Genomic DNA, 12,264 nt, shown 5'->3' with positions numbered 1-12,264 from the left:
CCCTCATCCCTCGTGTAGCTTCATGAAGTAAGATATCACCCTTTAACAGAGAGACAGTAATTATAATGTTGTGAAAGGAAATAGCTTATTTTTCCCTTGAATATTTTAATCATTTTAAAGACTTTAAATTGCCAAATAATTACTGTGACCTCATTATATCAATTGTATTTTGATTTCTCCAGTTTACAGACCCCAACGTATTTATCTTTGAGCATAATTTCAGATTTATCTTGAAAACTTGAGGTATTGGAGTCAGAGGTTTCAAAGGTCCATCAATTATCCTATTTGAACAATGCCAGTTTCAAGATTCCTTCATTATCATGTAATATTACACAAAATTGCCTTCTGCCTGCCATAAGGCAGACAAAGAATCACCCTTAATGTCCTGCACCCCTTGCAGTATGAAAGAGAAGCAAAAGAGTATCCTTTCAGAGTCTGTGTTCATGGATCTGCCTCCAGACTTCTAGCAGCTGCACAGACTCCTGTTTGATTCATTGGTATCCCAAGCTCCAGATCCAAACCTTTAATGTCATCAGGCAGCCTTCAGTGCCCGAGGTCCTTCAGGAGCCCATCTAGCCCTCAGCACCCTCTTAAATCCTGGCTCAGATGCCTTGTTCCCATGAGCCAGACTTTGGCAGCCCACAGCCTATGTGGGTCCCTCAGTCGCTGAGTCCCTCCCTGGTTTGCCACCATGTTTCACACTTCTTTCTTAAAAATATTAAGCACAGCAATGTCGGTTCACTCCATCTCTGGAACCACATTGTGGTTAAATATTTACTTTATTTTGAGAAATTAACGTATTTACGTTAAGAGTGCATTACAAATGTAACAACGGCCATTGCTCTGTGGTAGCTCTTCAAGAATACTGGGACCAAGCCCAACTCTTTACCTGAGCGAATGATGAAGGTGATGCTTCTCAGGTGAAATACGAAGCAAAGTCACAGTTGGCTGAATAGATCACATGACCCTTTCTCAGGAAACAAAAACATGGTGCCCTGCCCAATATATGTCTCACAATCAGTTCAAAATCTCTCTGCTGTGTGCTCCAGCTTGCTGTGTACAAATGGGCTCTTGCATTTCCTCCATTGCAAAACTGGCAATACTTGAGATGGTGTATTGGCTGTAAACCACCTGTGGCTGAAGACCCAGAAGAGGCTGTTGTCAAAGCACATTCTCGGTTTCTTCAAATTGGGAAGTTTTGCTGCAGGATTCATCAATCATCAATTTGTATTCTTTCATAAATTACTGTACTGGTGGAGGAAAATTAGAAGCTTTGTTTGGTGAAACACTTTTTAAATTTGTCAGTGCATCAAATCAGTAATTTTGAATATTCTGAAATCTAAGCTACTCTTGAAGTTAGCTTCAGTATTTTGCATTTACCATTAATCTGGAATGTGGCGGGGAAAGCCTGGACATCTCGTGAGTAACTCATCCAAGTCAGGACAAACTTGGTACTCAGCCATGGAAATGTTAGAACTGACACAGCTCTTTATTTTGTGATGAAGGAGCAGTGATGCCAGTGAAAAATATAATGGGTCTATTTTGTCAGTCAGTGAAATGGCTGATGGACTATTATACAGACGTGTCCGCCTGTCCCGCATCGGACTTGTCAGCCACAAACGAACCTGCAGCTGACGTGGACATTACCCCTCCATAAATCTTCGTCCACGAAGCCAAGCCAAAGAAGAATGAATCACCAAATAATGTGGAATAAAGGCAGGGTAGGAGTTTCCTGACCTTGAAGAATTTTTTTAAAATTTAGACGTACAGCACGGTAACGAGCCCTTTCGGTCCACAAGCCCACACTGTCCACTTACACCCAGTTTACCTCCTACCCTGGGTATGTTTCAAATGGTGAGAGGAAACCGGAGCCCCAGGGGAAGACCCACACAGACACAGTTTCTTACAAATTCCTTACAGTACTGGATTTGAACTCCAGTGCTGATCGCTGGCGCTGTAACAGCGTTGCGCTAACCGCTAAGCTAACTGTCCTGCCCAAACTTCAGCACGAATAAATGAGCCAGGGGTATTTTTACATATGTGTTTGGCGAATATATTGTATTCAGTCTCATAGATGTGGTGCTAACTGAAAGAATTTTGTATATTCCCCCACCCCCCCCCGCCCACCATGACTGACCTCATGCATTTTCTCTGGTTGCTCCAGTTGCCTCCATCTTTCAAAAAACAGAGTTTGTAGGTTAATTGGTGAATTCGGACAGCACAGTTTTGTGGGCCTGATGGGCATGTTATCATGTCCTATCTAATTTTAGACAGTCTGTCGGGAAAGAGCTTTGAGTGTGACTGGTTAATTTCCATAGAGAAAGATAGTGCGGCTCAGTGTTTAAAATGGATTCCTGATTCTTGCACTGTTATTAAATAAATCATGAAATGTATGTGCTTAAGGCTGACTGAAATGTGCTGCTGAGTGAACAGTGAACTTCTGTTCAACAATGGAAATAGGCTTCATTTTTTTTTAGGATGACATCAATTAAAAAAAAGACTCCAGAATTTTGAGAGTAGAACAAATGCTACAGGTTGGTGAATGGCTATATTAGATCATGTGTGTCTTGATTTGATTTTTAAGTAAGCACATTAATCAGCTAAAAGATTAACGGGCTTATTCTTTTCCACATTTTCTTCATGTTAGTAACCCGTTATGCACAGTATTTCTTTAATAGATTCTTCCCTGAACCACAATGACGTGATGAGTTGAGAGAGTGTTCAAGACATGTGGACTGGCGACTTTCTCACTGGACTGTTGTGCTCTTACAATGGACTGTAACTGGGGGAAGACAGCTGGATCATGAGCAAGGCGTATAAATAGTACAGGAACTAAGTCTATGAAAAGCTTTTAGGCAGCAGTAAAATAAATAATAATGATGGATTTGTCGCTGCGCCTCTGACATTGAGATTATAATGAAAATGTCCTGCCTCGGATTCAGCTGCGTGACAATTATCAAATCAGATTTTCTGTGAGAATGCCATATGTATGGATGGCTTGCAGGCGTGAATTAGTTACATTTTATGTATTCTAATAATATGAAACATTAGCTGCAGGATTCTGAATGTACTTCTGGAAAACAACATGATGAGACTTGTTCCCCTAAATACTCCCACTGTTCCCCAGCAGGATCAATGCTACACTTAAACCAGTTTGCTTCAGTGCTATGATGCCAAAGCACTTAATTCATTTCCTCCGGGTACTTCCAAAATCAGCGACAGGCTGTAATCCTCTTCATTGGTGTTAGAAGGTTCGAGAACCTCTCTCTACTTGCATTTTGAAGAGATTGCATTGATTTTTCTTTTTACAATTTGTTCCAGCAAAATAAATCAAAGCAGTGTGTGTGTGTGTGTGTTGAATGTGACTGTGCTTTCCACATTCATGTTCAGATTGGGGTGGCTTGGTTGAGGTAGCAGTTAGCGCCATGCTGTTACCACAACAGTGATCGGGACCAGGGTTCAAATCCCGCACTCTCTGTAAGAAGTTTCTACATTCTCGTCGTGTCTACGTGAGTTTTCCCCAGGAGCCCCCACATTTCAAAAATGGACCGGGGGCTGTAGATCAATTGAGTGGTGCAAGCTCGTGGGCCAAAAGAGCCCTGTTACTGTGCTGTATGTCTAATTTTTTAAAAAAAACTGTGCAGTGCAGAAGAGGAACTGGCCCTTGGGCTAGTGTCTGCAACAAAACTGGTATGTTAATTAAACTAAAACTCTGCTGCTAGAACATGATGGATGTCTCACTGTTCCTTTCATAATCATTTGTCTGTCTTGAAGCCTCTAAAATGCTAGTTATTTTTCCTCCTCTTCTCATTCCCTTAAATTTCCTTTGCCTTCATTTTTAAACTGAATCCATTCATTGCCGCAAATACCACTGAATCCACTAACTACTTGCATAAAAGTTAACTTATGTTTTCAGTCACTTTTAAATCCTTTTCTTTACAGTGGAGAAATTTGCATGTCCCATAGACAGTAGTTTCATCTGGGATTTGTGAGACCTGCAGAGCAAATTCCTGGTTTGATCTTTCATGCCAGATGAAATGCAAGTTTGTCCTGACTTGGATGAGTTACTCACGAGATGTTCCAGGAATTTATCAGTGTTTCCCATCAGTCAGGATCAATTCCAAATGCCTCCACGTCTCACCAACAGAGATTGTTTGCAACAGATCTTATAAAGGTGCAGACCAAAATAACCTTAAGATAATGACTGAGCTGGTTAGGCTGCATGAAGTTTAGAAGTTTGATTGAAGTTTTCCCACACATGACACTTGGTCTGCTACACAATCATATTTGAAGTGCTCATCTAAATAATTCTTAAATGTTGTAAAAGTACTTTCTTCCTCAGGCAGTGCATTCCAGATTTCAATGACCCAGGAGGTGAAAAAAATCTTCCCACAAATCCCCTCGAAATCTCTACTCTTTTCATTAAAACTGGTGTGGAGGAAGAGCAGTAAGTGATAAACCCATCGATGCAGCTCAGAGTTTTGTTCACCTCAGTCAGGTCTCTCTTCGACCTTTTCTACTCCAAGCAAAGAAAGCCTGTCTTCTCAATGTTCAAACACTCCATTCCACACAATATCCTAGAGATTCTATTCTCAGGGGGAAAAAAACAACTTGGTTTCTTCTATGATCTCTACCCAGTCAGCATTAACTGAGCATACTCTTGGGGATTGGTCAGCAGCAGGTTTTCTTTGGTGCCCAATCCTGTGGTGGAGCAGTCTATTGAAGGTCAAATGTCTGGTATGGCCCTGGTACCAAAATGCAGGTGAAAGATCATCAGAATGAAATATCAAGTCTGTTTCACTCACCATAAATGCTGCTTGGCTAAGCATTTGTAGCATTGTTTTGTTTTCTGCCACTTGAATTGTGTTGCCTTTAGATGAACTAACCTCATTATGTACAAGTTCATCCAGGCGTTCTACAGGCAGGAGAGGCTGAACAGGAAAATATATTAAAATGCACATTATGCCAGTTTTCAGAACACTTTTGTCCACTCAGTACGCTGATCAAAATGCATTGCAAAGCACATTTTTCCGTGGCAGTTTGGGATAGTATTTCTGAAGAGCAAACTTTTGTTAGTTATCAAGCTATTGTGTCAGCTGCACAAGGCTTTATGATCAAGGAGATCACAGAGAAACACTAAAACTGCAGATGCTGGAATCTTAAGCAATCAAAGAGTTGCAAGCAGAACTCAGTGGGTCAGGTAGTACTCATGGACAAAAACGGTCATGCATACTGATCATGCGTTAGAAAAGTTCACTATGTACTTGTAGTAATAAAATGATGCGATGAGTTTTAAATAATTTGATTAAATGTTCTGGTTTCTCTCACCTAATGTGAGATAATTTTCCAAGATGCATTTGACTTTGTCCAAACATAAAACCATTCCAATTGTAATTGTTGTCAATTGGCTTGGTTTTAAATTTTATTTCCCCCATCTTGGTTGAGCTGATGTGATTGAATGCTAAGATCTAGAGTAGCCATTCTCAACCTTTCTTCAGCTATAGCCCCCCCCCCACCCCACCCCCAGGACTCTGCTCAATGCTTATGGGCTGTAGACAACCACACCCGCTGCAGCCACTGTACTTACTACGATGTTATTGCGCATGCGTGAGTCCCCACAAAGCGCGCTAGTTGAAAAAGGAGATGGAGCTTGGTTGGTGGCAGATGCCATTTTCAGGGGCTTCTGTTATATATTGTGTTGTTGAATTTAACAGTAAAGCATTCATCAGGGGTTGCCGTTTTGTGTTGTCTGGTTATTCGATACATCAACAAACATGGGCCCCTTTCCCTGTGAAGCAGTCAAGTCTTGGTTTTTTTCCATACTTCTCCTGACTGCATAAAACATCATAATATTCATGTTAGATGAGGTGAGAATACAGCTTTTACTTAGATGTAAATGGTGCTTTTGTGCCCGATGGAGATGTGGGGGGGCACACAAAACTCAAAACGGTCAACCAGTTTACCTATCTCGGCTGCACCATTTCATCGGATGCAAGGATCGACAACGAGATAAACAGACTCGCCAAGGCAAATAGCGCCTTTGGAAGACTACACAAAAGAGTCTGGAAAAACAACCAACTGAAAAACCTCACAAAGATTAGCGTATACAGAGCCATTGTCATACCCACACTTCTGTTCGGCTCCGAATCAAGGGTCCTCTACCGGCATCACCTACGGCTCCTAGAACGCTTCCACCACCGTTGTCTTCGCTCCATCCTCAACATTCATTGGAGCGACTTCATCCCTAACATCGAAGTACTCGAGATGGCAGAGGCCGACAGCATCGAATCCACGCTGCTGAAGATCCAACTGTGCTGGGTAGGTCACATCTCCAGAATGGAGGACCATCGCCTTCCCAAGATCGTGTTATATGGCGAGCTCTCCACTGGCCACCGTGACAGAGGTGCACCAAAGAAGAGGTACAAGGACTGCCTAAAGAAATCTCTTGGTGCCTGCCACATTGACCACCGCCAGTGGGCTGATATCACCTCAAACCAAGCATCTTGGCGCCTCACAGTTTGGCAGGCAGCAACCTCCTTTGAAGAAGACTGCAGAGCCCACCTCACTGACAAAAGACAAAGGAGGAAAAACCCAACACCCAACCCCAACCAACCAATTTTCCCCTGCAACCGCTGCAATCGTGTCTGCCTGTCCCGCATCGGACTTGTCAGCCACAAACGAGCCTGCAGCTGACGTGGACATTACCCCTCCATAAATCTTCATCCGCGAAGCCAAGCCAAAGAAGAAGAAGAAATGGTGGTGCATAGCACGTTGAGAATAGCTGGTCCAGAGGTTTACTGAAATCCTTAGCACAGTAGATAACAAGTAGATGCTGGACCTTTTGTATAGATTGGTGGACCTTGCATTGTATTGTATTGACTTTTAGGATTGGACCACAGTGGATATGTATCAATGCTGATATTGGAATTGAGCACCAATGAGGAGTCATTATTCAGCTGGGAAAGCAATAGACATTATAGACCTGAACAACATTTCAACCAACATAACATTTACGGCAGATTAATGACGCAGCTGGAAAAAACGCTGCCTGACAGTGCCAGAGAGCTTGGTTCAATCCTGACCTTGGGGATTGTCTGTGTGGAGTTTGCACATTGTCTCTGTGACTGCATAGGTTACCTCCAGTTTTCTCCCACATCCCAAGGATGCACAGGTTAGTAATGGCTGCTGTAAATTGCCATAGGTATAAAGAAGGATCTGGAAGGAGTAAATGGTGTGAATAAAGAATGATATCAATGTCAGGTCTGTGTAAATGGGGGGTTGATAGCACATTGAGGGCCAAAGAGCCTGTACGGTGCTGCAGAGTTTTATGTTCAGCCAGAATCAGTGGAGGGGCCTGTTTCTTTGCAGATTCTCTCCATGAATCTATCTGGTGATAGGAAATTCTGTGCTCTTGGCAAGACTCTTATTGACATTGCAATTGGTTTGTTCACTTGTCTTTATGGAATAAGAAATTACACAATATGAGAACAATGAACAGTAGTACAACACAAATTGAAACCTAAAACATGTGCCTGCAGCCAACCAAATGGAAAGCTTTTGTAGGAGGGTCAGGACAGACAGATACCCACAGAACATAACCTTGATTTATATTGCACCACAGAACATTGTGATTGTACATGCCACTCACGCCAAGTCTTATAACTAGCCTCCATTCACTGGGTATCAGACTAAATTCAATATAATCCAATCCAGTTCCTGTATAACTCAAATACGTCGAGCCACAAATTTGGAAGACAGAAATGCCCTGAACACAACAGTTCAGGCAAAAGTTGCTTCAGCTACAGAATATTTTTAATTTAAAGACACAGTATAGTAACAGGCCCTTCCAGCCCACAAGCCTGCACCACCCAATTATACCCTATTGACCTATACCCCATACATTTTGAAGGATGGGAGGAAACCAGAGCCCCTGGGGAAAACCCATGCAGACACAGGAAAAATGTACAAATTCCTTACAGACAGCGCAGGATTTGAACCCTTGGCCCGATTGCTGGCGCTAACAGTGTTGGACTAACTGATTAACCAATTAATCCTATACGTCTTTGGAACATGGGGGAAGCTGGAGTGCTTTGAGAAAATCCACACAGACGCCGGGAGAATGTGCTAATTCCATAGACAATGTTAGATAGTCAGTTTAATCAAAACTATTTACAAGTGCTTAAAATACTCAGCGGGTCAGACAGCAATCTGTGGATAGAAAAGATTTGTATTTTACGATAGTGACCATTCATTTTTTTTAATGGCCAGCATGTACAGCTTTTTTTGTGGACCTGAAGCCTCTGACATTCGTTTTGGGTGATGTTTTTAACAAAATAGTAATAACGGCAGTTTTGCATTTTTCTGATCAGTCAGTAAATTAGGTCCCTGAGTGACTTTAAGATAACAACCATCTCTAAAAAAAATTCTGGGAATAGGAAGCCACGCTTCAACACCTGCTAAATATTTCCAACATTTCTGTTCTTATCACAGTTCTGCAGCATCTGCAGTTTTGTGTTGTCAGCATAATGTAGAGGTTAAACGTGGCATAACACTTGACAAGCTATAATTTAGGCATTGACGGTGTGTTTGTGGTTTTATTTAATAATTTTTTTTCATAAATTTAGGGAAATCTTTTCCTTTCCAAAAAGATTACAATTTTATTTGCAGATCTTGGCACATTGCCAATCTGGTTTTCAAAACACTTCTGTGTCTGCACTTATTTAATTGCTCGGAGAGCAGCTACTAGATTTTCTTATACCTTTTTAATAATTACTTCAATACTCTGTCAATACACACTCACTGATTCCACAGTGCCTCCAATTAATTTGAAGGCGTCTGCATTTCAGCTGGCATCCAGTCTTCAGTCTTTTTCTCTATATTTCCCTCCCCCCCCCCCACCCCACCTTCTGCCAGCAATTGCATTAATGGCTGCAGCTTGTATTTCACCGTGCAACCTAGTGTGAGCCGCAGTCACAGCACATCAGCTGTCAGAACACGCTCACACATGTGTGATTTACTTAGTGATGCGCAGACTGCGTCATCTGCAGACTGTCTCCGGAGGAAAACATGAGCAACGTGCACACAAGTGAGACAGTCTGGGAAAATTTTAGGCTTGACCTTTTAGTTAAGCCATTAACCAAAAGGAAAGAAAATTTACAAATGGATGCAGCATAGCAAGATATGCTTTTTTTTTGTCAGATAACAGATTTATGGGACAATTGTTGTGAATGCTCAACAGTTTTGCACTGAATAATTTATTTTCTGAAATCTGGTAAATAATTTCCAAAGGCACATAGAGGATTAAAAAAAGGGGCAACCATGTAGAGTGAAGCTGTGATGTTGGTAATAAATTCAGCCATTGTATATTGCTTCCCTGATAAGGGTCAATGGTTCAGATGTTGGAACCAAGGGACATCTTTTGAAAAAGAGCAGGGCAATTCTGCCTGACGTTACAAGCTAAAATTAAGCTCATGAAATTGAGTTTTGCATGACCTATTATGCATTAAAAGGTTTAGACGTGCCACTTGCACAATAACTCAGTGTAGCAGTACTGACTATTTATGATCTGGTTGCACCAGCTGAGGAATCCAATTTAGATGTGAAAGTCAGCCAGAGGATAATTAGGCAGAGAGTCATGCTTTGTCTTCATGTCCATTGCATTGAGACTGAATGAAAATGCCACAAAATATCCTTTAAGCAAGGTCATGAGTAATTTCTTGTGCTACTGGCATCTCGCAGTTCAACTTAAACTGTAAAACATGAAAGTCTGCAGACTCAGTGGTTGAAGTAAACCTGTAATTCTGGAGAACTCAGCTGGTCAGACAGTGTACTTTTTGTAGCAGAGATAAAGGTGGATAACCAACGTTTTGGGATTGAGCTCTTCATTAAGGTACTTAAACTGTCTATCAAGAACAATGAGTCAGTGATTTTAGGTGTCAGGGTACATAATTCCAAAGACTGGTAGTTGACTGAGAAGAAATTTCATTCCTATGGGTGAAACTCCTAATCATGCTCCCACTTTCACATTTTCCCATGTAAGGAAGTTGTTTCTCAGCATCTAAATGGCGGTCTTCTCAAAATAACACCATTGGATTTTATGTCCTCCAAAGAGTGAAGAGAATGGTCGAATGGATTATCAATAATATGGCAGCTTCACTCTCAAAGACCAAAACTGGGAATCATCTGAGATTTTTAGGGGTCCTGCCCCCAATAACGTTGCTCACTGACATTACTGATTCACGACAAGGCCCTGGAAAATGTGGACCATTTCTCATATCTCACCAGCCATCCCTCAGCAAAGGAAGACGTTGATGATGAAATTCACCATGACCACAAAACTCGTGCCTGACAGCAGGGATTATTGCCATTCTTTATGCTTCAGAAACCTGGGCTACCTAGAGGAGGCACTTGACGGCACAAGAAAGATGCCACTGACAATATCTTTGCAAATCTTCCAAATTTATCAAGCAAATTATTTGTGATCTCTTGCTCGTAGTAAGACCTCAGTTACACTGTCAACAGGCCATCCTCGACACCATATCACCAAACTATGATGAGCTTTGTCACACAAAGATATTACCAGGTGGATCAGATGGAAGCACATGCTTAAAGCCTCACTGAAAAATACAACATTCCCACCGATTCGTGTCAACCTCTGCCCCACAGGCACTCAAAATGGAGAATAATTTTTTTTTAGTGGTATTGAGAACCTTAAATCCATGTAATGGGAAGACATTGGAGCTCAGTAGACAGTAGAAGGAATGCAGCACATCATTGATGGTGCCACATGGGATCACCTACCCATGTGGAAGAACTAGAATTGCAGTAATGGAAAAACGTCATTCTCAATCCAGAGGAACTGTCGAAGATGTTGATGGCGAAGATTTTGAGGTGGAGTGGACTTCAATCCCACAGTGATTTTAAACCAATAACAGTTCTACTGACATCTTTTGAAAAACATACTGTATTATTTATATTCAGTTTTACCATAATAAAATTCTCTGTTAAAATGGAGACAGGAAAGCAGTCAATTAACTTTCTACAATTTGCCCTCCTTTGTACTTTAAAACAAATTGTGCAGTAATATGAAAACCAAAATAATTTGGAGATTTTACAAGATTTTAGTCATTACTGACCAATAAGATTTAGCATGATGTGATAGCAGAAAATGGTGAACTGATATTGAACAAATCATTTTCTGTATTTATATTGGTTTTGAAGCTCTCATTCCAGTCTTAAAACACTAAACACGTATGTAGTGTATGAAAAGAGTTGCAGTTCGTAACTCATAATCCCGCTGGTTCATGGTTGAATTTCATCTTTATTGTCCAGGCTATAAGGATCAGATTCCATGATTCTGGTTTTCTCAAAGCTGAAAAACAGCAGGCTTCATTCAAAGCACACTTGCACACAAGAGGGAGTGGAACCTTTAATTTGCTGCAGAACCATTTTATAATCCACAAAGGAATGCACTTAAAATAATTCTCAAGGGAAAATTCTTATAAATTACATTTTGTTTGAATGGAAAAATATTAAATTTGTGCTTTCACAGTCCACCTGACAGGAATTTAGTGATTATTCTATTCTTGCTTCCATTCTAGCGTTCAAATTGTTCAAGGCAGAATAAAATTGTGGTGCTTGGTTTTCATTCTCTGTCTGTTATGAACTACCTAATGAGTTGCACAGCCATTTTCAGTAAAGTATTGAAGAAAGTTGTGATGTCAGGAAGGTTAATTGAGGAACATGATGGGTTGTGTTCTGACTGATTTCAGATTAGTTGTCAGAGTACATGTGTCTCATACAACCTTGAGATTCTTTTTCTATTTCCCTGACCAGCCACAAGAGCTACACCAGGTTGCTTGCATTCACCGGTGATGCCCCTGTCGACCACAAAATGCCCCCATTGCTACCTTATTCAACTCCCCAATCACTTACAATGTAACCCATTTATCCACAGTTGAGCTGGTGAAAGAAAGGCAAGAAGCCATACACAAATCATCCAGTTGCCTCATTTGTCCATCCTTCCATCACATCACCACCACCACCAAAAACATTCCAAATGCTTTGCTGGTTTAGTATACATCTGTTTTAGAAACTCATTGAAGGATTAGATTGTGCTCCAATTAGATTTAAAATGAAATATAATGCTACATGCCTGCTTCTGGAAGGTACATTCTCTTATTTAGATGATGAACTTGTAATGACAGCATTAATGATACTGAGTTTATTGTCATACACATGAGTACCATGTTCACATGCATCAAA

At 41.0% G+C, this 12,264-nt stretch overlaps 1 protein-coding gene across 1 annotated transcript in view; it reads left to right on the top strand.

Moving 5' to 3' along the window:
- LOC138743157 (protein diaphanous homolog 1-like) overlaps positions 1-12,264 on the top strand; it is a 265,923-nt gene that overhangs the window by 238,284 nt on the left and 15,375 nt on the right. The gene's annotated exons all lie outside the window — the stretch shown is intronic.

Source organism: Narcine bancroftii, chromosome 9 (assembly GCF_036971445.1).
Source record: "Narcine bancroftii isolate sNarBan1 chromosome 9, sNarBan1.hap1, whole genome shotgun sequence".
In the NCBI taxonomy this organism is placed as follows: Eukaryota; Metazoa; Chordata; class Chondrichthyes; order Torpediniformes; family Narcinidae; genus Narcine; species Narcine bancroftii.
The sequence above is the reverse complement of the archived record's forward strand: the minus strand, read 5'-3'. Positions and strand labels throughout refer to the sequence as shown.